At 42.5% G+C, this 24,577-nt stretch overlaps 1 protein-coding gene across 24 annotated transcripts in view; it reads right to left on the bottom strand.

Moving 5' to 3' along the window:
* The window catches only part of MAGI1 (membrane associated guanylate kinase, WW and PDZ domain containing 1), a 512,987-nt gene that overhangs the window by 64,126 nt on the left and 424,284 nt on the right, over positions 1–24,577 (bottom strand). The window lies entirely within an intron of this gene.

A 24,577-nucleotide genomic window follows, 5' to 3' on the forward strand; every position in this document is an offset into this window, starting at 1 on the left:
ATGCTCCCCTGGATTAAGAGAGATTTAGCTTACAATTAAGCTGAGGATATTACCTTTTGATGCAAGCAGCGTGTGAAATTTATCAGACCAATTGGAAAGGTGGTGGGGTGGTGCATAAACAAGAGGATGGTGAGATAGATAGATAGATAGATAGATAGATAGATAGATAGATAGATCGATCCTAAACATTTTAACAAAAGGCAAAAGCGTTTCAGACTTCTTTTCACCACGCATCGATGAAACAAAAGCCAAAGCCGAGAAAGAACAAAGGAGGACAACATTTTAATGAAAAGCAAGGTCAATTATTATGGTGGATGCTACAGGCAACCCCCCTAAGTTTCTTGCCAAGTCTAGTCTGCATCACTGTACGAGGAGACCCTCAGCTAGCTGTGCTGTGCAGAGTACAGAAGATTCACAATGAATGCACCACTAAGTATATCTGAATAAAGAAAGGACCGCTAAGGACAGAAGGAGGGATGAAAATGCAAATAAGAAAACCCTTTAAAACTCAGTGGAGAAGCCCAGAGGAGGTATTTGCATTTTGAATGTAGACCCTTAAAATTGCTGTGCATTTTCTTTCTTTTCTTTTCTTTTCTTTCTCTCTCTGTGTGTTGTGTGTGTGTGTGTGTGTTTGTGTGTGTGTGTGTGTGCTGCAAATGGAAAGGATGGGATGAAGAGATTTTCCACTTTTTGTACTACAATGTCCATCTGGAAACACGATTTCGCGCTTATGTGAGCTGATTGGTTTAAAAAAGAAAGAAAGAAAACTAGGTCCCTAACCTCATGGAGAAAGGTAAGGAACAAAAAATAATAATTCAAGAATTGAAGAAAAACGTACAATGGAACAAATGGGCAAAGTGATTGTTTCAGATATAGATCCTTACACTCAGCGTTATGATGTAAAAAAGCTCAACACGTTTCCTTCCTTTTAAAGAATTACTTCTTTAATATATTCCAATGACCCAATGCTAAAGATCACATGCCTGACTAAAAAAAGAGTAGCACTTGTATAAAGAATGTTGATCATGCATTAAGATACCAAACAACACAGACTTATTGCTAATAAACCACTAAGATCCATGCCACTGGGTCATCCCATGAGCCTGTAGAGTGATGCCCTTCGAATTATGGCTCCCTTTAACCAGAATACTATCCACCAAAAGAGATAAACATGAATTAAATGCTTTTAGTTCTGATATGCTTGTGTTAGGAGCAGGGCTGCTTTCTCCGCAGATTGTCCATATCATCTACACCCTAAATTGTCTATTGACAGTAATTGTAGCTAGGAAACAGTAGCAGGGTGCATGCTCAAGCTGCATTTTCTAGCAACTCCCTAGAAATCCTTTTGTTGAAAGCACTTATCTATGTTAACAAGCTGACTTGGGGTCATATGGTATCGAGAAAATAATTAATTAAACAATTAATTTGAAAGCGTCTATGCTTATAAAACCCTTCCTGTGGCAGGTTACTCAAAGGCAAATAATGTGATGGTCCCTAAAGAACAAACAAGCCAGAAATAGGTTCCCTTTTACAATAAAACCTGCAAAGTCTTCAGTGCAAGGAACATTGAAGCATATTCACAGATAGCCCATGACTTACAATTGGATTTCAGTCTATAGGCACATAGGACAGTTGTTAAATGAGACATGTCTGATTTTATGACTTTATTTGCCATGCTTATTGAATGATTCATATAGCTGTTAAGCAAATCTAGTTTCTCCTATTGCCTTTGTTGGAAGTCAGATGGGAAATGATCCTATGATCTCCCCCCCAACTCAAACTATCATAACTACATGTCAAGCTCTTGAATTTTGATCACGTGATCACAGGGACACTGCGATGGCTATGAGGGTCCACTGTGAGGACCAGGCATAAGCCACTTTTTCAGGGCCATCATAATTTCAATGGTTGCTAAATGAATGATTGCAAATTAAGGACTATTGGTATTTTTGAGTTTCTCCCTCTTTGGCCTTTGGTGGAGTATAGCATCAAAAACATTCAGAAAACAGGTCAAATTGAATATGAAAAGTGAATATTTGCTGAATAGTAAGAGTTTGGAGTCAATGTAGTTTTGCAAAATGCTAACCCAGAATTGCTGAGAATTTTGGCCTGTGGTTCAGAGCAACTTTGCTGGTATGCCTGCTTTTGTCAGTTCACTTCCTTTGCAATCTGAGGCCATCCGAAAATAGCTAGGATAGACCACTTTAGATTTATGGCAAAATCTGGGCGGTACCTTGTTGTTCCACAAGACACCTTAAATATATAAATCAGTCTAAATGTCTGGTTCCAAAAAATAATATAAATATTTTTTTCATTGTAGTCTCTGTTTGCTTCCATTTACTGGAGCAGAGAGGTGGCAGTGGCTGGACAGTGGGCATCTGAATGCTTACTCCAAATAATAAACCAGGTTTTCCAGTCATTCTAAGTCAGCATTCTTGGGCGATGAACATCCATTTCCATGGAGCAGGTGTGAGAAATGAGAGCCATAAATAAAAACATGAAGTGCTGAGCATTTACCAATGGAGATTACGTAAATTATTCAAAGCAGCTGATATTAATGATCTCAGCCATCCCTTAACTGTACTCTTCAGGGACCTTTTTCTGGATGAGTTTTCTGTAGTTGTCAGAAAATGTTGGGTGCAGCTGGATTCAATATGCCCTTATCTTATAACATCCCACCCCATTCCTTTGGGATTGATGGGGAAGGAAGGAAGAACATCGTTGGTTAACTTTTCATTTGCACTCCTAAGACAATCTCTTTTGCCTTATAGTCTCACATTCTGTCCAAGGTATCTGAAATGTGGGTTGGTTTTTTTTTTTCATTTTTCATTTTGGCTTTGTAATAAAAAATCAACAGAGCTTTTTTTTTTAATACTTCAAGAATCCTCAGCCTTATTAGGAAAGTATTCAAGAGTGAAGAGCAAGCAGATTTAAATGTAAAAACCCAATGAACTCTCTCAGTTTGTGGAAGAAATATGACCAACGAATCCACAAATTAGTAAAACTTCAGTAATACTGAATGATACACTCTGGATTGTAACATCAGATGTAGTGGAACATTACTATGCAGCAAGTTAGGTTTGGTAAGAAATCTGCATGTCAGCTTTCTTGGTTACCAAAATGTTCCCATTAAGCAGTCTAATTTCTGGAGCTTTTGTCTCCAGTCTGGTCCTTCTTGGATATTGGATCGGAAGCAATAACTCTCAAGCTAACACATGAATGACAACTTCTGCCAGGGGATTGTCTGAAGCAATACTTTTAATCAGGATTTTCCTTTAATACACATTCTGTATTCACCTTGTAGAATAGACACCCAATAATTGCACAGAACTTTGTGCATACTGTAAAGCCACATTAAAAAAAATCCAGAAACATCCAGGTAATAGGCATCATTGCACTCATGCCAGCAACCCTACCTCGTTTCTCTATCTTATTAGACTTAAAGGCAAGAGCTTTCATCTGGTCATGGAAGCTACCATGACTTGGGGAAAAAAAATCCACAATGTAAGAACTAATCAGGCACTAAGCCACAACTGCAATATGACTTTTCAGCATATTTCAGTTATTGAACAAAATGAGAAATTAAAAACTTAATATGGGGTATATATGATAGGTTTTTCAACTGAGCCAAGGAGACATTATAATTTCTTTGAATATTTGAGAGAGCATAGATGAACGAAGTGGCAGGTTTGTTTGATTTATAAGAATGGCCACTAAGACACTACCATCTCAATCAGTGTTTGTGATAACATCAATAGTTTGGAAGCAAAAACAGAAGAAGAATACAACTACTTAAGTAGGAGCCATCCGTGTGCTGCAGCCTCCAAAAAAGCCAATGTAGTCCTGCATTAACAGAGGTGATAGAATCAAGATCATGTAAAGTGTTAGTACCATTTTATAATAGCTTGGTAAGACCACACTGGGAATATAGCCTCCAGTTTTGCTCACCATATTATTAAAAAAACATGTTGAGACTCTGGAAAGAATACGGGAAAGAGCAACAGGTGGCTGGAGGCTAAACATATGAAGAATGGCTGCAGGATTTGGGTGTATCAAGTGAAAAGAAAGACTAGGGCAGGGGTGTCAAACTCACGGCCTGTGGGCCGGGTGCATCACGTGCTGGCCCCACCCTGCCCAATTTAGCAAAGGGGGGAAAAGTCCCAATACGTCATGTGGTGACGCGAGGTTGACACCCTTGGACTAGGGGCTGACATAACAGCAATGTTCCAATATTGGAGGGGCTGCCACAAGGAAGAAGGGATCAGCCTATTTTCCAAAGCACCTAAAGGCAGGATAAGCAGCAGTGGGTGGAAATTAATCAAGGAAAGGACCAATCTAGAACTAAGGAGAAATTTCCTGACAGTGAGAACAATTAACCAGTGGTATGGCTTGCCTCCAGAAGTTGTGGGTGGTTCATCACTGCAGGCTTTTAAGAAGAGATTTGGCAGCCATTTGACTGAAAGGGGTATAGTTCTCCTGCTTCAACAGGGAATTGGATAGAAGACCTCCAACCCTAACACTTCTAACTCTGTTATTCTGTTAAATCACTTCATTCATATGCTTACTAGCCAATCTCTCTTTCCTTCATGCATCAGAGGAAACAGCTGGGAAGTACTAGATATGCTTCCAACCCAACTGCAGCTTATTCCCTGCTCTTGGTCCTGGATTAGGATTTTAGGATTTATTTTTGTTGCTGACCAGAGTGCACTTGTAGCAAATAAAAAAAAAAAAACATAATACATCCAGGGAGACTCAGATGCATGGCTATCTTAATTAATAAATTATTCGTTAACATCAGAAGAATCTTACACTGCTGACTTCATTGATTCTGGCAGAAGGATGGTAAATTACATTGCAATATCAAGTGCTGAGATAGATATTAATTTATCACTAGAGAGAATGCTGTATTATCTTTCATCAAAGTTGAATAGACCTGAGTAACAAAAAAAAAGGCCAGTAGAAAAAGAAAAGATAAAGGGGACATTGTTGTATATATTTTTTTTAAAAAAAACCTAATCAGCATATTTATTAGGGATGGAGGAAGAAGTTTATTGGAACTCGCATAAGGAACAAATATTTCTGGCATAGGTGATCCATCTAAATGTGGAATACTGTCCTCTACTGGACATAAACATTCACGGTAGTTTTTAAATAAAGAAATCAAAGCCCATCCCAAAAGCAGAGGCTGCAGAGGCTATATAGAGACCCATTACATTCTTCACACACACACAAAATGTCATTTTCCAATTAGCGCTACACAGGAGGTCCATCTGAAATGTTGAAAACAGAACACATACACTAAACTAATTATCAGAAACATCAGAAGCAAAACATCCTGCTTAAAGTTCATCATTCATAAAAGTTTGTTTTTACACAGGTTGCTGAAGGGAAATGATAATTGTGAACTATTAAAGATTTTTTTTTAAATCACTGTATGGCAATTTGGAATTATTCTTGGTGCTTGCAATATTGTGCATAACTATCAATGATGGACATTATTACTGTAGTAATACTTCCTTTTTGCATAGCATTTGTGCCGAGCTATGAAAGTGGAACTATTTTTTTTCTTTTAAAATAGTTGGCTTAGGTTGTCCGTGGATTTGTGAATCATACCAGCACCACTTAAAACACCTTAAGGGCAGGAACTAATCAAGTAAACATCCATAATCAATGAGCTCATAGACGCTTCCATTGGAACCTGTTGTGCTCCCTGTACCAAATGACTCTTTTACACTTTTCATTATTTTAATCTTAAAGAACGGTAGTGGCACATTGCAAAGTAAATGCCAGCCTCCAGTGACATCTATTTCCAAGTACATCTCTGAATTCCAAATATAGCTTACCTGGAAAATCACGGCACAAGTTGCTAAGATTCTCCACATATTGAGAGAAAGGGGACATTCTCTCAATGGATCCCTGTCAGGTGGGATAACTTGCCCTAAAGGTAAAAGGGGCTGCTTCCTTTGTGATATTAGGTTTGTTAAAACTTATTTATTGTAGAAGGCCAATGTAGATCATGCAGGGTAGAAAATGAAAAGCTAGAAAGGAGCGATGCTTTGGATGTTTAGGATAACTTTACCACAGCTTTTGATGCATTGTTTTAACTGTTAATTAATTGTATATAATAATATATAATATACAGATCACTTAAGAGTCATCTCGAACTCAGGAAGGATAAAGTTTCATAAACAAACAATCAAAAGTTCTTGAAAACTAGAGATGCTGAAGAACTACAGCCTACTGCTCTGTTTGCAAACATAACTTATACATTCAAAATCTATCCAAAAGAAAGGTACTTAGTAAAGAATAATCTACAGCAGGAGGAACTAGAACATAGATTAATAGGGTTGGAAAGGACTTTGGAGGTTTTCTAGTCCAACCTTGCATAAGCAGGAGATCCTATTCCATTCTGGACAAATGGCTGTCTCTTTGTGAAAACTTCCAGTGTTGGATCACCCACAACTTCTGGAGGGAAGGTGTTCCACTGATTAATTGTTTTCACTGTCAAGGAATTTATCCTTAGTTCTAGATTGGATCTGTCTTTAATGATCTTCTTTACTTCTTATCTTGCCCTTAGGTGCTTTGGATAATAGGTTAATTCCCTCTTCTCTGTAACAGCCCCTCAAGTATTGGAAGATTGCTATCATATTGTTCCTAGTCCTCCTCTTCATTAGACTAGACATACCTAGTGTCCATAATTGTTCATCGTATGGTTTAGCCTCCAGACCCCTCAACGTTATTGTTGATCTTCTCTGCACCCTTTTTAGAGTCTCAGCATCTTTTTTGGTGTCTTGGGTGACCAGAATTGGATGTAGTATTCCAAGTGTGGTCTTACCAGTGCAATATAAAGCAGTGCTATCACTTCACACAGTCTTGAAACCATCCCTCTGTTGATGCAACCTAGGACTGCATTAGCTATTTTGGCAGTTGCAGCACTGCTGGGCCAATTCTGGTAAAGTGGTGCTTTGTAAATGGGGATGTCCTTCATGGCTGCCATTTCATGAAATGGGAAAGCCTCTGGAGCAATGACTTGCAAAAAATGTCCAACCCTTGTTTTAAGCATTTCAAAAAGTCCTCAGTCGACCATTGGGTTTGATGATTTTCTGTTTGCTTATAGACCCACAGTTGTTGAATCAATATAGACATCTGGCAATTTCAAGTTGATTCCGTGCCTCGGAAACCTAAGCTTTTAATGGGGGCTTCCTGGGGACCCAAACATATTAGAATCCCCAAATGCTCTGCCCAGCTTTTCTGGGACTTTTGAATAAGGAACATTTTTATTGTGTGAAAGATAAGCTTCACTCTTACTGTAAACAAATGGAAACCTCCAGCAATCAAACTTTTTAGTACAAAGGTGAACAAGCAGACTACTGGATAAATACATCTATTTATAGGACTTTTAAAAGGAAAAGAAGAAGCTCTTAATTATTTATACTAATGAGCAATAATATTTTTATTTGTGGAGAAAGGAGGAGGATACTAAAGTAACTGCAGAAAATTTTGCCAGCAAAGTCATATTAAAGACTAATTTAAAAGTCAAACATTTGTCGGCTTGATCTGAAGAGCAAAGAGAGAGAGAAAAAAGTCTTGATGTGTTGCTACTTCAACAAAATTACTTGTTTATAAACTTAAATATATATCATTTATGAAAAGAAGCATTGGCATGAGTGTATGCATAAAAAAAAACTTTGAATGTCATTTTCCTGCAAGAAAATCAACCTAATTCTTGTTAAATACCAAGGCAAAAATACTGAAGTGTTAGCCTTGCATGTAGACCTACAGATGACATCCTCTGATATCCAACCTTCACAATCTGGTTCCATAAAACTTCAGTTGATTTGTTTATTTATTTTATTTTTATTTATTTATTTTGTCAAGCAATTATAACATAGTCATGAATACATGAAATGGATTCATATAAGAAAAATAAAAAGAATCAATTGGACAGGGATGGTAGGCATGTTGGTGTGCTTATGCATGCCCCCTACAGACTTCTTAGGAAAGGGCTGAGGTCAACAGTAGACAGAAAGTTTTTGGGGTTTGGGGAAGAAGTCAGGTAGAGTCAGGTAGAGTATTCCAGACATTGACCACTCTGTTACTGAAGTCGTATTTCCTGCAATCAAGTTTGGTTCGGACCGAAGGTGGAGTAGTTCTAGGTTTTCTAGGTCTAGAATTTCAAGCCTGGTGGCATTAGGTATTCTGCAACGAGTAGAGGAGTGGAGAGCTCTTCTTGTGAAATATTTCTGGACTTTCTCAACTGTATTAATATCAGATACGTAATGTGGGTTCCAGACTGATGAGCTGTATTCAAGTATTGGTCTAGCAAAGGTTTTGTTTTATCCCATCTCGCATCTTGCACTCTGAATGTCCTTGGCTCAAAACATTTGATTTTAATTTAATTCAATTTAGCTATTATGAATAAAGCTTTTGTCATATTTATAATACATTAATTTGATCATTTTTAAAAAATAAAAAGGGCGTTTATACTTACCTGATAAGCCCGTTCTCTGTAAGCTGTGAAGAGCATCCAGAAGTGGGAGGTGCTTCAGTCTCTTCTGGAAAAGCTGGGCTTAAAACTCCGGGATGCTCCTCCTCCTCCATGGGACACCTCCTCAGCGTCCCCCAGTTTTGTGAAGACCGAGTGTCAAAGTCCGGGACTCATCACCTAATCTAGATCCCTGACTGGAATGGAACCCCACCAGGCGGAAAGAAATGGGTGGGGCTGGATGCTCTTCACAGCTCACAGAGAACAGGCGTATCAGGTAAGTACCAATGCCCTTTTTCCCATGAGCTGTTCAGAGCATCCAGAAGTGGGACATACCAAAGCTTGGCCTGTCCTTACAGAGGGACTCCATCTGGATTAAATCCACTCCTAAACTCTGTGGACCCTCTGCAGGACTCTTCTGCCAAATGAAGCATCTGCTGAGGCACAGACATCAATTTTATAATTTCTGACAAAGGGAGATGGTGAAGCCCAAGTTGCCACTCTGTAAATTTCGTCTATGGAAGCCCGTGTGGCCCATGCTGCTGATGTTGCCGCACTCCTTGTTGAGTGGGCTGTAATGTCTTGAGGAACTGAGGTGGACTGGCATTCGTAACTTTTAGCTATGGTGGCTCTCAACCATCTACCGATGGTCATCGACAACACCTTTTGCCCTAAAGTGGATAGATTGAAGGATAGGAATAGAGCCTCAGATTTTTGAAATGCCGCTGTGCGGTCTAGCTAGATGCTTAAGGCCCTTCGAACGTCAAGTCGATGCCATTGATGCTCCAGTCTATGAGATGGTTTCGGACAAAAATTTGGAAGCACCAACTCCTGCGCTCTGTGGAAGGCTGAATTTACTTTAGGAGTGAACGATGGATCCAATCGGAGAATCACTCTGTCCACATGAAACGCGCACAGATCCTTTCTCATTGACAATGCCGCCAATTCGGAAATTCTCCTAGCTGATGTGATTGCAATTAAGAAGGCCACCTTATATGTCAGGAATTTAAGACTAGTGGTTCTTAAGGGCTCGAACGGGCCAGTTGTAAGTGCAGTTAACACCTTGTTGAGGTCCCAGGTGGGATAGCGGTGAATTACAGGAGGTCGTAAGTTTGCAGCACCCTTAAGAAAGCTGTGGACATGTGGATGGTGCGCTATGGAACGGAGGTCACCCCAGGCTATCACCGAGGCTAATGCCGCCACCTCTCTGCGTAAAGTATTTGGAGATAGGCCCTTAGTCAACCCCTCCTGTAAAAAGTCCAATAATTGTCCTATTGATGGGGCAGTTGGATCGATCTTAGACCCCTGGCACCAGCAACAGAAGGCGGACCACGTGGCCTTGTATATACGATTTGTTGAGGACTGTCTGGATGCTTGAATGGTGGCAATAGCATCCTCGGAAATCTGTTGGGCCCTTAAATGGCTCCGCTCAACCTCCATACGGCTAGACTGAGCCATTGTGGGTTTGGGTGAAGTATCGGCCCTTGGGAGAGGGAAACCTTCGACGGTGGAATTTTCATGTTGTTCTCTCAACAGGTCCTGTAAATCTGCGAACCATGTTCGTCTGGGCCAGTAAGGGACGACCAATATCAATTCCGCTCGTTCCTCCAATAACTTCTGGATCAACCTGGGTATTATCGGGAGGAAACACATATAGAAGTCCGGGAGGCCGCTGACATTGTAGGGCATTGACAGCCTCCGCCCCCTGAGTCGGGTACCTTGAAATATACCAGGGCAATTGGGCGTTGAGAGGAGAGGCAAATAGATCGATCACCGGTTGCCCAAACCTCCGCACTGCTTCCTGGAAGACAGACAGTTGTAGGCACCACTCTGCCTGATCTATCATGGCCCTGCTGAGCCAGTCCACTTGTGTGTTTAAGGCCCCTGCTATGTGTTCTGCCTTGAGCAAAAACAGATTGGCCTTGGCCTACTTGAACAACTTGACCATTTCCAGCATCAGAAGTTTGGAATGGGTAACCCCCTGTCTGTTTACGTGGGCCTTGGTTGTGATATTATCTGTCAAGACCAGAATGTGGCGTGATTGGAAAAGGGGTAGAAAACTGCGTAAGGCCAGGTGAACCGCTCGTAGCTCCAACAGGTTGATGCTTTGTGATTGTTCGAAAATAGTCCAAATTTCCTGCTCAGTGTGGGATTGGAAGTGAGCTCCCCATCCTACCAGGCTGGTGTCGGTTGTGATTGTTGCCCTGCAAGGTTCCTTGAAAGGACACCCCTTGTTTATCGTGTTGAAACTCTAGCGCCAAACCAAACCTAATAGTGTCCTTGACCCACGCATCAGAGGTGGAGCTGTCCCATTGATCAGCAAACAATTTTAGCCACCCTCCAATGGGAACTGCTGTCAAGGACTCACTTGCGGCAATAAAAAAATCGGCCTCTGGTGCCTCTGGGGTTTCTTCTGTTTTGGCCTCCCCGCTGACCTCTATCGGAAGATTCAGACCTATCCTGTCTAAAACTGGATCTGTAGCCTGATGTTCTCTGAGCTCTGGGAACGTATGGGCCTTGATAGTAGGGCTGAAAGGAACCCCTTCGAAACGACTGGGGTGTTCTGTTTTCAGACCTCCGAAAAAGAGGGGGAAGCACTTTTTTCTTGTTTCTATTTCTACAAGGAGGGGCTCCAAGACACTGCCAAATAATTTATCCCCCGATATTGAGGCTGATGCCAACTTGCATTTATGCTTGGTATTCACCTGCCAATGCCGGAGCCATAGCAGTCTCCGTGCTGATACGTGAGATGCTATGGCCCTAGACGAGAATTTGAGTGCATTAAATGTGACGGCAGAGAATTCTGCTGCTGCAATAATTTTAGCTATGTCCTGGTGGGCTCTGACATTTGACGCCAGCAATATATCCCTCAAGTGGAAGACCCATCGGAGGGAGGACCGTGTAAAAAAAGGATGCCGCTGTAGCAGCCCTAATGGCCCAGGCGTCAGAAACGTGTGCCCTACGGAGTGCCAACTCTGCTCTCTTTTCTTCCGGTCTCAGGGCTTCCTCGGCCTCATTGGGAAAGGTTGAAGAAGAGGCCAGTGCCACCATGGGCTCATCCACCTCCGGCATTTTGAGAAAATTTGAAAACTCTGATGCCAAATTATAATATCATTTATCATACCCTGTTGGGGCTGGGTATGATGATGCTAATGCCCACTGATTTTGTACTAATTTAGCAAACATATGAGGGACAGGAATAGTTTCCGCCTCATTAGCCGGTTGTGAGAATATTAGATCCTCAGATTCATCCTGAGACCCTGTTGACAATGGATGAGGGTCTGATGTGCCTAGTTTAGCGGTGTTCTTTGCCTTGAACAGTAAGGATTTAAAGAGGTGCGGGCGAAAAAGGCCAGAAAAAGTAGGTTGGTCCGGAATGAGGCATTCCCCGTTCTAGCGGGTCAGCTTCTGACAACCCCAAGTCCATCTGATGGATCGACCCCCCCCTCCATGGGAACATCCTGATCCTCAAAGTCCACCTCCTCCCGAAGACCCTGGGCTGGTATGTTAGGAATATTGGGGAATACTGAGATTGATGTTGTCCGATATGCGCAAAGGATCGAGTGGACAGGGATCCTGCATCCGAAGCAGCTGAGAAGTTTCTGGTCCTGATGGATTGCTAAACTCCAGCCGCAATGCCCCTTTGAATCGCCATCTCCATCCATTGCCTCATTTCGATGAGGATAGTCTCAGGCAATCCCTCCTCCTGTCTTAGGCCGGCGACCGTAGGGGTGAAGGTTGTCTCTGGGATTGGCCGGGCAGTGCTCATTGGAGGAGATATGCCTATGAGAGGTTGTCCAGAAACAGTCTGCCTGGGCTGAGTAGATAAGTCCAAGGGCCCCATCAATGGGTTTGGGTTCTGATCAGATTGTTGTGTCATAGCCATCTTGTCTGCCTCCCTGGCTCATTTCTGCAATTGCCTTTCCAAAGCTAGGTGCCGTCTATGGGCATCCTTATCCGCCACCTTAGAGGCCTTTTTGGGGCCCACTGGTTTATCTCGGGACTTATTCTTTAATTTTAAATTTTCTTTTTTCTTTTTTAAATTATTATGATTATTATTGTTGTTGTTGTTAATATTTGTACTTTGGGGTGATGCCTTCCCCTGCGGTTGAAAGTAGAACGCTCCTCCAGGAGAGTAAGAATATATATATATATATATGTGTGTGTATGTGTATGTCTTTGTGTATGTATATGTATATGTATATATGAATGCCCATATACATAGACATATGCCTATATCTATATGTATAATTGTGTATATGGTAAACAGCATCTAAAGGTCCCCAACAAGGGAAACCACCAAGTGCTCCAAGTGAGAAAAACTCTGGATCCCTGGTCCCCAACAAGGGAAACCAGCTATACAGTCTCTGAGGTGAATCCTTTCCTGTCAAAACCAAACATCCCGCAATTTAAATGGCACTTGCAATTTCAGTCCGAAGAAATGATCCAAAGGCAATTGCAAAGAAATGCCTGTTTAATGACTAGCCTGGTTATCCAATGTTAGCCAGACAAGGGAGAGCTAAACCCAGGGAGAACAAAGTGGAAAGATACTGCCTCGGTCCCCAGAAAGGGAAACCAGTGAGGAATGGCGCCTGTGATAATTAGGCGCTAAGTTGAGCCAGCCGTTGAAAAGGGCGGGAAGCAGAATCACCGTTGCTAATGTCTGAGCCGTCTAATGAGCCGCTGCTGCTGAGGCTCTAACTTGCGAGTTAAATGCTTCTGTCAGACGAAACGACAAGGCAAAGTGAGCCGCAGCTGCGAGCGCTCCGATCGCAGAGAAGGTGATTGGAAAGTTAGATAAGGTAATTGCCTGAGGCGGTACCTCAAGCTGCCTGCGGAGTGGCAGGCTCTGCTATTTACAAAGAAACTGTTTTTGTTTTTTGTTTTGAACTAATCGAGGTAACCTAATAGAGGGACAAGCCTGAAAAGGCCAAATTAAAAGGGGAAGAATTTTAAAAGCTGAAATAACCCAAGAGCAAACCTGAATCAGAAAACTGTTCCAGTCGGGGAGTGCACAACCTCTTACCACGAAGGCTGAGCTGAAACTGGGGGACGCTGAGGAAATGTCCCGTGGAGGAGAAGGAGCGTCCCGGAGTTTTAAGCCCAGCCTTTCCAGAAGAGACTGAAGCACCTCCCATTTCTGGATGCTCTGAACAGCTCATGGGAGAAAGGCTATAACATTTCACAAAATATTACAGTATGGAAGATTTTATATTACATGCTACATTCAGAAAATTTATCTAAACTTGCTCTCAACTTATTCACTGAAGATCCCTGAGTTCTCATATGCTAGAGAGAGAGAAAATAAAAGTTGCCAAGTTACTCTAACTGAGCTTTGATACCAGTTATAAATATTGGGAACAATATTAATACAACCCTGAAGTTGAAGCTCCAATACTTTGGCCACCAAATGAGAAAGGAGGACTCACTGAAAAAAAAACCCATAATGTTGGAAAAGATAGAAGGCAAAAGGGGTAGGGAGGATGAGACAGTTAGATAGTGTCATTGATGCAATGAACATGAATTTGGGCAAACTCTGGGAGACAGTGAAGGACAGGCAGGCTTGGTGTGCTGTTAAGCACCAATCCATGGAGTCACAAAGAGTTGGAGATGACTTAGTGACTGAACAACAACAAATTAATCCAGCCAAGTAGAGCACTTTTATACATTGTACTAGACCTTAATTTGCTTAACTGCACTCTGTTGATTAAGTCACATGTTGCCTTAAATCACAAATAAGAATTTAGTTAGATTCATAGATCATCTTGAGTCAAACTCAAACAAACCATATTACTATTTATGTAATGAGTATGGAAACCTAGACTAAATCTATTAATATTGATCATTCTTTCTATCGAAAGACAGAAAAGAACTGTGTGGTAGATATAGAATGATGATGATGAACAATTAATTAACAGTTTCTAGAATTCAAAGACAGAGTATTTGAGAACCACTAATAACATTTGTTGAGATTTATATATTTTCAAAAACAAGGACAGACTTATAGGACATGAAAAAAATAAGGGAAAATAACCAATGGGCTTAGGCATGCCTATTCCATTAATGACTCAAGGCAATCAATTAATGAGGTCAATTCCTTTTAGAGTATTCTAGGCACACCGTTCATCCTATTTGTGTTGAATTTTGTAGCTTTCAATGAGGCTGCTTAATCAATTGCCCAGCTACAATCTTTATTTGAACCAAACACTGACGTTTTCAACCTTCCAAAATTATATATAGAAGCCACTTGTGAGAAACATGACATTGCAATCTGCTTTCAGCAAGGCAGAGTAAAATACTGTTTATCTCTCTTAGCTGAGACAACTTAATGTTTGCTTGATTTACTGGTGTGTAAGTTATAACTGGGAAAATGGAGAATCTCACCTCTTCTTAAAACATGCCTTTTTTAATGCACAATATAAGGTTCTGCTGTGCCACCTTGTGTTATATTATATCACATCTGCTAAAAAACACCAGGACAAAACTGGAGTCCGTAGGATTACTCAAAATCATGCAGTTTTTATATTTAAACTCCTGCTAGATCAACATCTTTGCTCACAGAGTTTCATACCCATAGTGATGACTGAATTAAAATCTCATTATTCAGAGACCAAAAGAAAGAGAAAGGGCATTGGTACTTACCTGACATGCCCGTTCTCTTTGAGCTGTGAAGAGCATACAGTAGTGAGCATCCAGTAGTAGTGGGAGGTGCTTCAGTCTCCGCATGTCTAGACTGGGCTTAATTTGTGGAACGCTCCCCCTCCTCCACGGGACTCCTCTCCAGCATTCCCGTTTTGGCGAAGACGAGATACTTAACCGCCCTCGTCCTCAATGCCCTAACAATTTGTTGGCTGAAACAGCACCCCACCAGATGGAAAAAAAAGGGGGTGGGGCTGGATCTCTTCACAGCTCAAAGAGAACGGGCATGTCAGGTAAGTACCAACGCCCTTTCTCCCATGAGGTGTTCAGAGCATCCAGTAGTGGGACATACCAAAGCTTGGCCTGTCCTACGGGAGGGACTCCATCTCGCCTGGAATCGCCTCCGGGTCCCTGTGGACCCGTTGCAGAACTCTTCTGCCAAACGAAGCCTCAGTGGATGCAAACACATCTATTTATAATGTCTAATGAATGGTGATGGGGAGGCCCAAGTTGCGGCTTGACAAATTTCAGTTATTGGTGCCTGTGTGGCTCACGCTGCCGATGTTGCAGCGCTCCTTGCTGAATGAGCTGTTATGCCCCTGGGCACTGGCAGGGATTGAGTCTGATACGTTTTCGCTATTGCGGCCCGAAGCCAACGGCCTATCGTAGAAGGTGAGACCTTGCATCCCTGAGTATTGGGCTGAAAGGACACGAATAAGGCCTCTGTTTTTCTGAAAGCCGCTGTGTGGTTGATATATATTTGCAATGCTCACCTCACATCAAGCCTATGCCATTGCAGTTCCATCCCTTGAGATGGTCTGGGGCAAAAATTAGGAAGTATCAGCTCTTGTGCCCTATGAAAAGCCGAGTTAATTTTGGGTATAAATGTAGGATCAGGGCGAAGGACTACCCAGTCAGCATGGAAAACACAAAGATCTTGTCTGATAGACAAGGCTGCAATCTCCGAAATACGACGAGCAGAAGTGATCGCTACAAGGAAAACTACTTTATATGTCAGAAATTGTAGACTTGATGATTTCAAGGGTTCGAAAGGGCCCTTAGTGAGTGCGACAAGGACCTTGTTAAGGTCCCAGGTGGGATAATGGTGCACTGCTGGAGGGCGTAAATTTGTGGCTCCTCGAAGGAAAGTCTGTATGCGTGGATGATGGGAAAGAGAAAATAGGCCTTCACAAGTGAGAACTGATGCCAAGGCCACTACCTGTCTTTTCAACGTATTAGGTGACAACCCCTTGTCAAGTCCCTCTTGTAAGAACTCAAGATGTTGAGCCACGAAAGGAGAGGTGGGATCAATTCGAGACTCGGTACACCATTTGCAGAAACTGGACCATGTGGCATTGTAAATGCGAGTTGTTGAGGAGTGTCTGGCGGCTAGGATAGTGGCAATAACTCTGTTGGAAAACTTTTTGCTCTTCAGACAACTCCACTCAACCTCCAGACGGTCAAGTGCAACCATTGAGTGTCCGGATGTTGAAGGGGCCCCTGAGTTAACGAAACCCTGGCTGGCGGGATTCTCCATGGAGCTGATACGGAGAGACTGCGGAGGTCTGCAAACCATGGCCGTCTAGGCCAGTAATGAGCTAATAGAAGTAGTTCCGCCCTCTCGTCTAGCAATTTCTGGATGACCTTGGAAATCAGTGGAAGGGGTGGGAATGTATACAGGAGTCCCGGGGGCCAATGACAGCGGAGCGAGTTGAAGTTCTCCGCTCCTTGTGAGGGGTACCTGGAAAAAAATCTCGGGAGCTGAGTGTTGAGGGGGGAGGCGAACAGGTCCACCACCGCTGTCCAAATGTCCTGATCACTTCTTGAAACAGGGAGGGATGGAGGCGCCACTCCAATTGATCGATGGTGGCCCTGCTCAGCCAGTCTGCCTGTGTATTCAACAGACCCAAAATGTGCTCTGCTCTGATGGAAAGTAGGTTGGTCTCCGCCCAATGACACAAGCGCTCTGCTTCTCACATGAGATGTTTCGACTGTGTGCCCCTGTTTGTTTATGTGAGCTTTGGCTGTTACGTTGTCAGTCAGTATTAGTATGTGCTGATCACGTACCTGAGGAAGGAAGCTGCGGAAAGCCAGGTGTACTGCTCGAAACTCCAGCCAGTTTATGCTGCACGACTGTTCTATGGTGGACCAGTGGCCTTGGGTTGTAAGCGATTGAACGTGAGCTCCCCATCCAAACAGGCTAGCATCGGTGGTGATAGTAAGTCTGTGTGGCTCCTTGAAGAGGCAGCCTCTGTTGATGACTGGTCTGGTCCACCAGAGGAGAGATATGAGGACCTTTGGTGGTACCCTGACCTTGTGTTTGGAGTTGCCTTGGCCAGAGCACTGGTACAGAAACAGGAACCACTGGAGAGATCTAGTGTGGAGCCGGGCCCAAGGGATGATAGAGATACATGAAATCATCTTGCCTAACAATTTTGATAGATCAGCTAGGGACACCCTCTTAAAACCCCTGATCTCTTTAACTAATTGCTGAATGCTGTTTAGTCTATCTGGTAACAGGTAAACCTTTCCTTCCACCGTATCTATGACAGCCCCCAAGGTGGGTTAACCAAGTCGATAGTGTTAATTGACTCTTTTTCCAATTTATTGAGAAGCCATGTTTTTGTAGGGATTGTAATGTGGTTTGAGTGTCTTTGACTGCTTGATGGGCGGAAGATGACAAAATCAAGATGTCATCAAGATAACACTGGAGTCGTACGGGGATGTCCTGGAGATGAGCAGCTAGCGCTGCGAGAACCTTCGTGAAGGTCCTAGGGGCAGAAGCTAGTCCGAAAGGGCCACATATTCAAACTGGTGGTTATTATAACAGAATCTCAGAAATTTATAGTGGGAAGGCCGAATAGCAATATGCAGGTACACCTCCATCAAGTCTATGGACATGAGGACGTCCCCCTTTCTGATGCCAAGTAAGATAGATTGCAGGGTATGCATCTTAAACTTGCGATATACTAAGAAACGGTTGAGACGTTTCAGGTCTAATATCGCTCTCCACCCCACCCCCCAAACTTTTGGGAACAACAAAAAGATGTGAATGGAAACCTTGCCCTCGTTGAGTGGTAGCTACTGGTTGGATGGCTCGTATATCCAGTAGGTGTTGGATAGCCAATTCCATGAGATTACATTTAACCAGGTCTCTGGAGAGAGGGCATGACATGAAAAAAATCTGGGGGAGTGGATTGAAACTCCAGTGCAAGGCCAAATCTGATCGTGTCTCTGACCCGCCAATGGGGGTCGGGTCCCGGGAGTTATCTTGGATGCCGAAAAGGCCTGTTTCCTTCTCCCGAAAGGATCTTTTGGATTAGCCACCCCTTCTGCTCCTATCCCCGAAGCCAGACCTGTCTGGCTGCTGCCCTGGTCTGAATGATGGGGGTCTCTGATATCTGGGTGAAAAGGATCCCTGGTAAAAGGGTCAAAAGGATCCCCACCGAAAGGACTGGGGGTTTCTAGGATCTGACTTCCGAAAAAGGGAAGGAAGAATTTTCTTGTTACGGGTTTCGATTAGTAGCAGATCAAGGGAAGGGCCAAACAGTCTGTCTCCCACAATTGGGGATGAAGCCAGCTTGCATTTGTCCTTAAAGTCGGCTTGCCAATGTTTTAACCATAACAAGCATCGCGCTGTGACACATAAGGTAATGGCCCTGGATGAAAATTTGACTGCATGATAAGTTGCATCAGCTGAGAATTCAGCAGCTGCAATAAGTTTAGCAATATCTTGGTGCGCTCTAAGGTTAGAATTAGGGACATGTTCCTGTAAGAGGCAGAGCCATCTGAGAGATGAATGGGTGAAGAAGGAGGTGGCCGTGGCTGCTCTGATGGCCCACGCGTCAGGCTGATGGGCTCTGTGTAGGGCTAGCTCGGCCCGTTTTTCCTCCAGCTTTAATGCCTCCAGTGCATCACTTGGAATGGGGGAGGATGCTAATCCCACTATAGGTTGATCTACCTCGGGAGTATTCAATAATTTTGAGAAATCAGGGGCCAAATTGAAATATTTCCTGTCATATCCAGTGGGGGCTGAGTACGCCGCTGCAGAGGCCCACTGCTTCTGTACCAGGTCCGAAAACATGGGAGGAACTGGGATCACCTCTGCTTCAACTACTGGTTGGTCGAAAATCAGATCCTCTGGTCCCTCTTCCGAAGGAGTTGGTGTGGTGGAAGGGGTCGACTTGTTTAGGCGTGCAATATTTTTTGCCTTAAACAAGAGAGATCTGAAAAGCTGTGGGCGGAATAAGCCTGTAAAAACAGGTTGGTCAGGAACAAGACCCTCATCCTCAGACATTCTCCTTTCTAAGGGGTCTGCTTCTGACAGCGGCTCATTGTCATGCATTGATCCTGATTCAATCTCTTCCATTTGATCAATTTGATCCAATTCTTCCTCCTCCTCCTCCTCCTCCATCGGCCCTTGGAGGGGGACCTCCCCCTGTAAATGTACCTGGGTATAGTGCTGCTCCGACCCGATCAGTGACCTCAGCGATTGGGAATCATGATTGGTGATCACAGGATATGCCCTGGTCATAACAGCGTGCTGAAGCCCCGCTGTGATCCCCTGGTGGATTGCCAGCTCCATCCAGGCTTTCATCCTCTCTGGGACCTCCTCAGTAAAACTATCGCCCTGACGAAGACCAGCAGCCATCGGAGTGAATGTGGCTTCAGGAGCCCTTCGCGTGGTCAGTGTCCCAGGCACTTGGGCCTGTTGGCCTTGGGGAGCCAAGCTGCGCCTGAATGAGAGGGAGAGATCTAGGGGAGGATGAAGGTGGGAAGAGGTAGACGGACCTGGGCTGGAGGAGGGGAAGTCCTTTGAGACTTTGTGCACCTCCCGAGTGCGCTTATCTATCTGTTTTTGTAAAGCATAATGGTGCCTGCTAGCGTCCCTTTCTGAGGCTTTAGAATTCCCCTTAGCCTGCTTAGGTTTGTGTTGAGATTTGGCTTTTGCCTTCAAGGATGAGGTCTGAGAGCTGCTACCATCTGCCATTTCGATTCAAATTGGAATTGCAGTATGCTTTTTATACAATGCAATACTGTGACGGCGGTTGGCATGCCCAGGGGCCTGATCTGAGGATAGACCAGTTGCCCTGATGATGATTTTATTGCCCCCTTTTCTCTCTCTTTTTTTTGGAATAATACTTATCTAAAATGAATCATATCTAGTAATAATATTTTATTGAAATTAAAATATTATACTGAAGAGAAAATTATTATTATTATTACACACACACATATTAATAAGTATAAGAATGTTAATTAAGTGGCACGATGTTGCGTGCAGAGAAAAACCAAACAGCCAAATTGCGAATGCCTAAAGGCCCAGATTGATAAGGGTAGAGGCCTTCAACAGCTTCCCTGCACAGGCGGATACAGGCCTGGGTGCTTGCTGTTGTGCCGCTGGGTTGATTGGGCTGTGAGGGTTAAGCCAACAATTTAAATGTAAGAATAGCCTTGAATGGAGAACAAACCAAGACGAGGATATAATGGTTCCCAGAATATCTGAAGGGAACTTCTGTTCCAAGCAGAGCTACCTTACACAGCATGAGAAGGAATACAGGCGCGTGGCCACGGGTTCTTGAAAGAAAAGATGGCCTCTGGCTATTAATCTTTTGGTGCGCTCCTCAGCAGCAAACTCCCGCCTTGTAAATGAATAGCCTCCGATGGCTTTTTTCTATGAGGCTAAGCGGCGGGGAAGGGTGGAAGGTACCAATCCACTCTAAATGGCGTTCAGAGGCGGGGAGAGTGATACGACTCAGTTTGGAGCGAGAACTCATGCCGCTGATTGATTAAAAGAAAACACTGCAGCAATCACTCGAAATGGCAGGGGTAGAAATATCGCTGTGGGGAGGGGGTGCGGAGTAGGGCTAAGGTTCCCGCCACTTTGAGGTGCGAATTGGTGCTTCCCTAAGTTGGACCTGTCTGGCTGCGATCTCTACAATGCGAGCCAACTTGAGAAATCGGAATGGAATAGAAGGCTAAAGACAAGATGATTAACTGTCAAACCTGCTGGCAACGAAATAATTTTTCGTGTTTCGGCCAAGGAAGAATCACAAGCACTGCCTATCTCTCACGAGGCTGAGCAAAAACTGGGGAACGCTGGGGAGGAGTACCATGGAGGAGGAGGAGCGTTCCACAAGCCCAGCCTAGACATGCAGAGTCTGAAGCACCTCCCACTACTACTGGATGCTCACTACTGGATGCTCTGAACAGCTCATGGGAGAAACTAAAAATTCTTTTAGCAGATTAAAGGCCACTGTGTGGATTTATTGTACCATAAGTCTTAGTAGATTGAGTTTTATCAGGTGTAGCTGTAGAAGTCAACTCTACTTTATGAAAGCTTACGCCACAATAAATTTGTGACCCCCTGCCCAAGCAGGAGGGGTTGGACACCATTTCTGATAAATGGCAGTCCTATCTCTTCTTGAAAGTCTCAAGTAATGAAGCTTCCACAAATTCTGAAGGCAAAGTGTTCCACTGGTCGATTGTTCTCATTGTCAGAAAATTTATCCTTATTTCCAGGTTAAATTTCTCCTTGTTCAGTTTCCATCCATTGTTTCTTTTCTGGCCTATAGGAGCTTTAGAAAATAGCTTGACCCCTTCCTCCCTGTGGCAGCCCCTCAAATATCGAAAGACCGCTATCATATCTCCCCGGTCCTTCTCTTTACAAGACTAGCCATGTCCAGTTCCTGTAACTGTTCTTCATATGTTTCATATGCTTCTTGAGCCTATCTTCTTGAGCCTATCATCTCCCTGAATTTTCCTCACATTTGCACAACAGTATCACTATGGGAAACGCAGTCAAACAGTGTTGTCAATTCTGACAATGCCAATCATTTATCACATGGGAAAACACTCTGTCCAGTTGGTAATACTGTGCCTTATCCTGTGGAATTGATTAACGGATGAGAAGTACCGTTACCATTGAGGGAGGGTTCCTTAGGGATTGATGAAAGGCTATGAGATGCAGGCCTTGTGACTTTTTGATAGCAAGGATCAGGAACATTTTCAAAGAAATGCAAGTGGGGAAATGAAGTGACTGGAATTTTTAAATATTATAAAACCTAATAAATATTTTCATTTAAGAACTGGGATACATACTATCGGTGAAATTCTTGTCATGCACATGTAGAAAATTTAAAGGTGAGCTTCAATATTCTGTTTTGCATTCTGAAAAGACTGGGATCGTGTGGGATGGGGAAGGAAAGATAATTTTGAAAAGATGTACATATAGTCATGTTGTCAGTGGATATAGTTTGCTTCCCACAAGACTCCAGCCTAGGAACAGAAAGGATTGTTCTCATTCTGAAAGTGATCAGATGGCAAGCCTTGACATCAGTACTTATATATCTCCACACATTTTTTTAAAAATGTTATCTTCTACACATTTACCCATCAAATGAATCTATACGTTAATTTAACTACGATTGTATACTGAAACTTCAGTATATGTTCAGCTGAGATATAGGTACAGAAAAAAGAAAGAATAACTGACCACACACATTAACAAAAGTCTAAAAGGCGTTTGACAAAATAAACAATACAAGTTTGGTGGTTGATTCTTTGAGACATGAACTCAACCTGTGATGTGCAAAAATAAAATAAAAAAGTACTTGACTCTTCAGGGTCAATATCTGGTTGTATTCCTTTTAGCTACATTGACTACAAGCAAAACTTACAACAGGTGGTGACTGGTTCTTAGATTACTTGTAAGAACTACTGCCTACACTTCCAAGGCTAACTCCTACAACTTAGTAATATTTGAAGATTTTCAAGCATCCATTGCTTATTTCAGGTCTTCCCATAATATTTATATGGTGTTTCCATCCAGACATTGTCCTGGAAATTCTAAGAGTTTCTTCTTCATTCACTCTCTTGTAGATATACCTTCATTCTTGGGTTCATTGTCTTGCTATCTGACCGACTTGCCCTTGACAAGACAGATGGCTTAATATTTTCCTGCAGAATTCTCTCACATAAAGCAAAAATTAATCCTTCCTTCAATGATGGCAAATAGTCCAGATTTTCAGACAGCAAAGCATACTTGAAACATAATGCTCTACCTCTATGCTTAACACGAGAGATGTTATGAGAGTCCAATTGTTGATGGCAATGTTTGCTGATCATCAGACATAATTGTAGCCATACAGTCTGAAAATATGATATATCTGTCCACAGAATATACCTCCAGAAGTCTAGAGAGTAATTGAAAAATGTTTGGGCAACTTTGAGAAAAGCATTAATTTTCTTCTTAGTAAGCAATTGCTTCCATCTTATTTAATGAACGTATTTTCATCCAGATATTTTGTTTATGGTAGAATCACAGAATAGTGTCTTAAAGACCTTTGGATGTTTTGTAGGGGTTCTCTGTGACTTCCTGGATTTTATGCTGTACTTCTAGTTATTTTGGCAGGACAATCACTTGAAAGAAGATTCACAGGAGTTCAAATCTTCTCCATTTCAAATCTATTCATCTGACCATGAACCAATGGAGACCCAGATCTTCACATTTGCAATTAATTCTCCTTTCTCTCACTTCACTTCTTCAATTAGTGAGGGCATTTCAGTAAATTGTAACTTCCTGCTACTCTAACCTAGTTTGTGGATAATGAAGACATGGCTAAGGTTTGCTTCCAAATCTTGCCTCATTTGGAAGTAATGAATTACAGCTTCCACTTTTGACAGGAGCACTCCTGCCTTCTTCACTTGATTGTAATAATGGAAAAACAAACTGGAAGCTAAGGGGCTAGGGTTAGGGTCAGGGTGGTTGCAATGGTTTTAAGTGTGAATAAATGGTCTTAAGTTATTTTTTTCAGTGACGTAACTTCAAACAGTCACTAAATGAACTGTTGTACCTCAAGGACTATCTGTAATTTGTTTATACAATTGTGCTTTTTGTACTTTGTGTATTGACACCCTCTGAAAGTAGTGAATGACGTAGATCTTACCCAGTGGTCCAAGTACCTATCCCAAATACATAATAAAATTTCTTACAGAAACTTAGAAATTGACTCTATCAGAACTGACAAGCTTATTTTATTGGTTAGCTGAGAGGAATAGTATACCTGATACCACACTAAAGGAGTTTTCAAAATGCTAATTTACAAAAAGAATTCTTCATACTGCTTTCTCCTTCATTCACTTTCTCTTTGTTCCAGTGGTAGCAGAGATAAGAATCTGTCAGCACAAGTGATCTAATTATGGGGAATCAAGATTCTAATGGTGGATGCATTATCGTAAATATTTTACAGGCTATCCTCTCTCTGGATGTGCGTCTTGAATTTTAAAAGAGAGGCATAATTGTGAAGAAATACCAGTGGCTTGGAGCCTGGCTGAACTTGTCACATCTACTACACGTACATTCCTGATATTTTTCAGCCTGATTTGTAATCATGACCAAAGAATCTTTGACGCATCTCTGCTACATTGAGGAGGCTTACCTGAGCTTGACCG

This window comes from Pseudonaja textilis, chromosome 2, assembly GCF_049901715.1.
Source record: "Pseudonaja textilis isolate UNSWEBS1 chromosome 2, rPseTex1.2, whole genome shotgun sequence".
In the NCBI taxonomy this organism is placed as follows: Eukaryota; Metazoa; Chordata; class Lepidosauria; order Squamata; family Elapidae; genus Pseudonaja; species Pseudonaja textilis.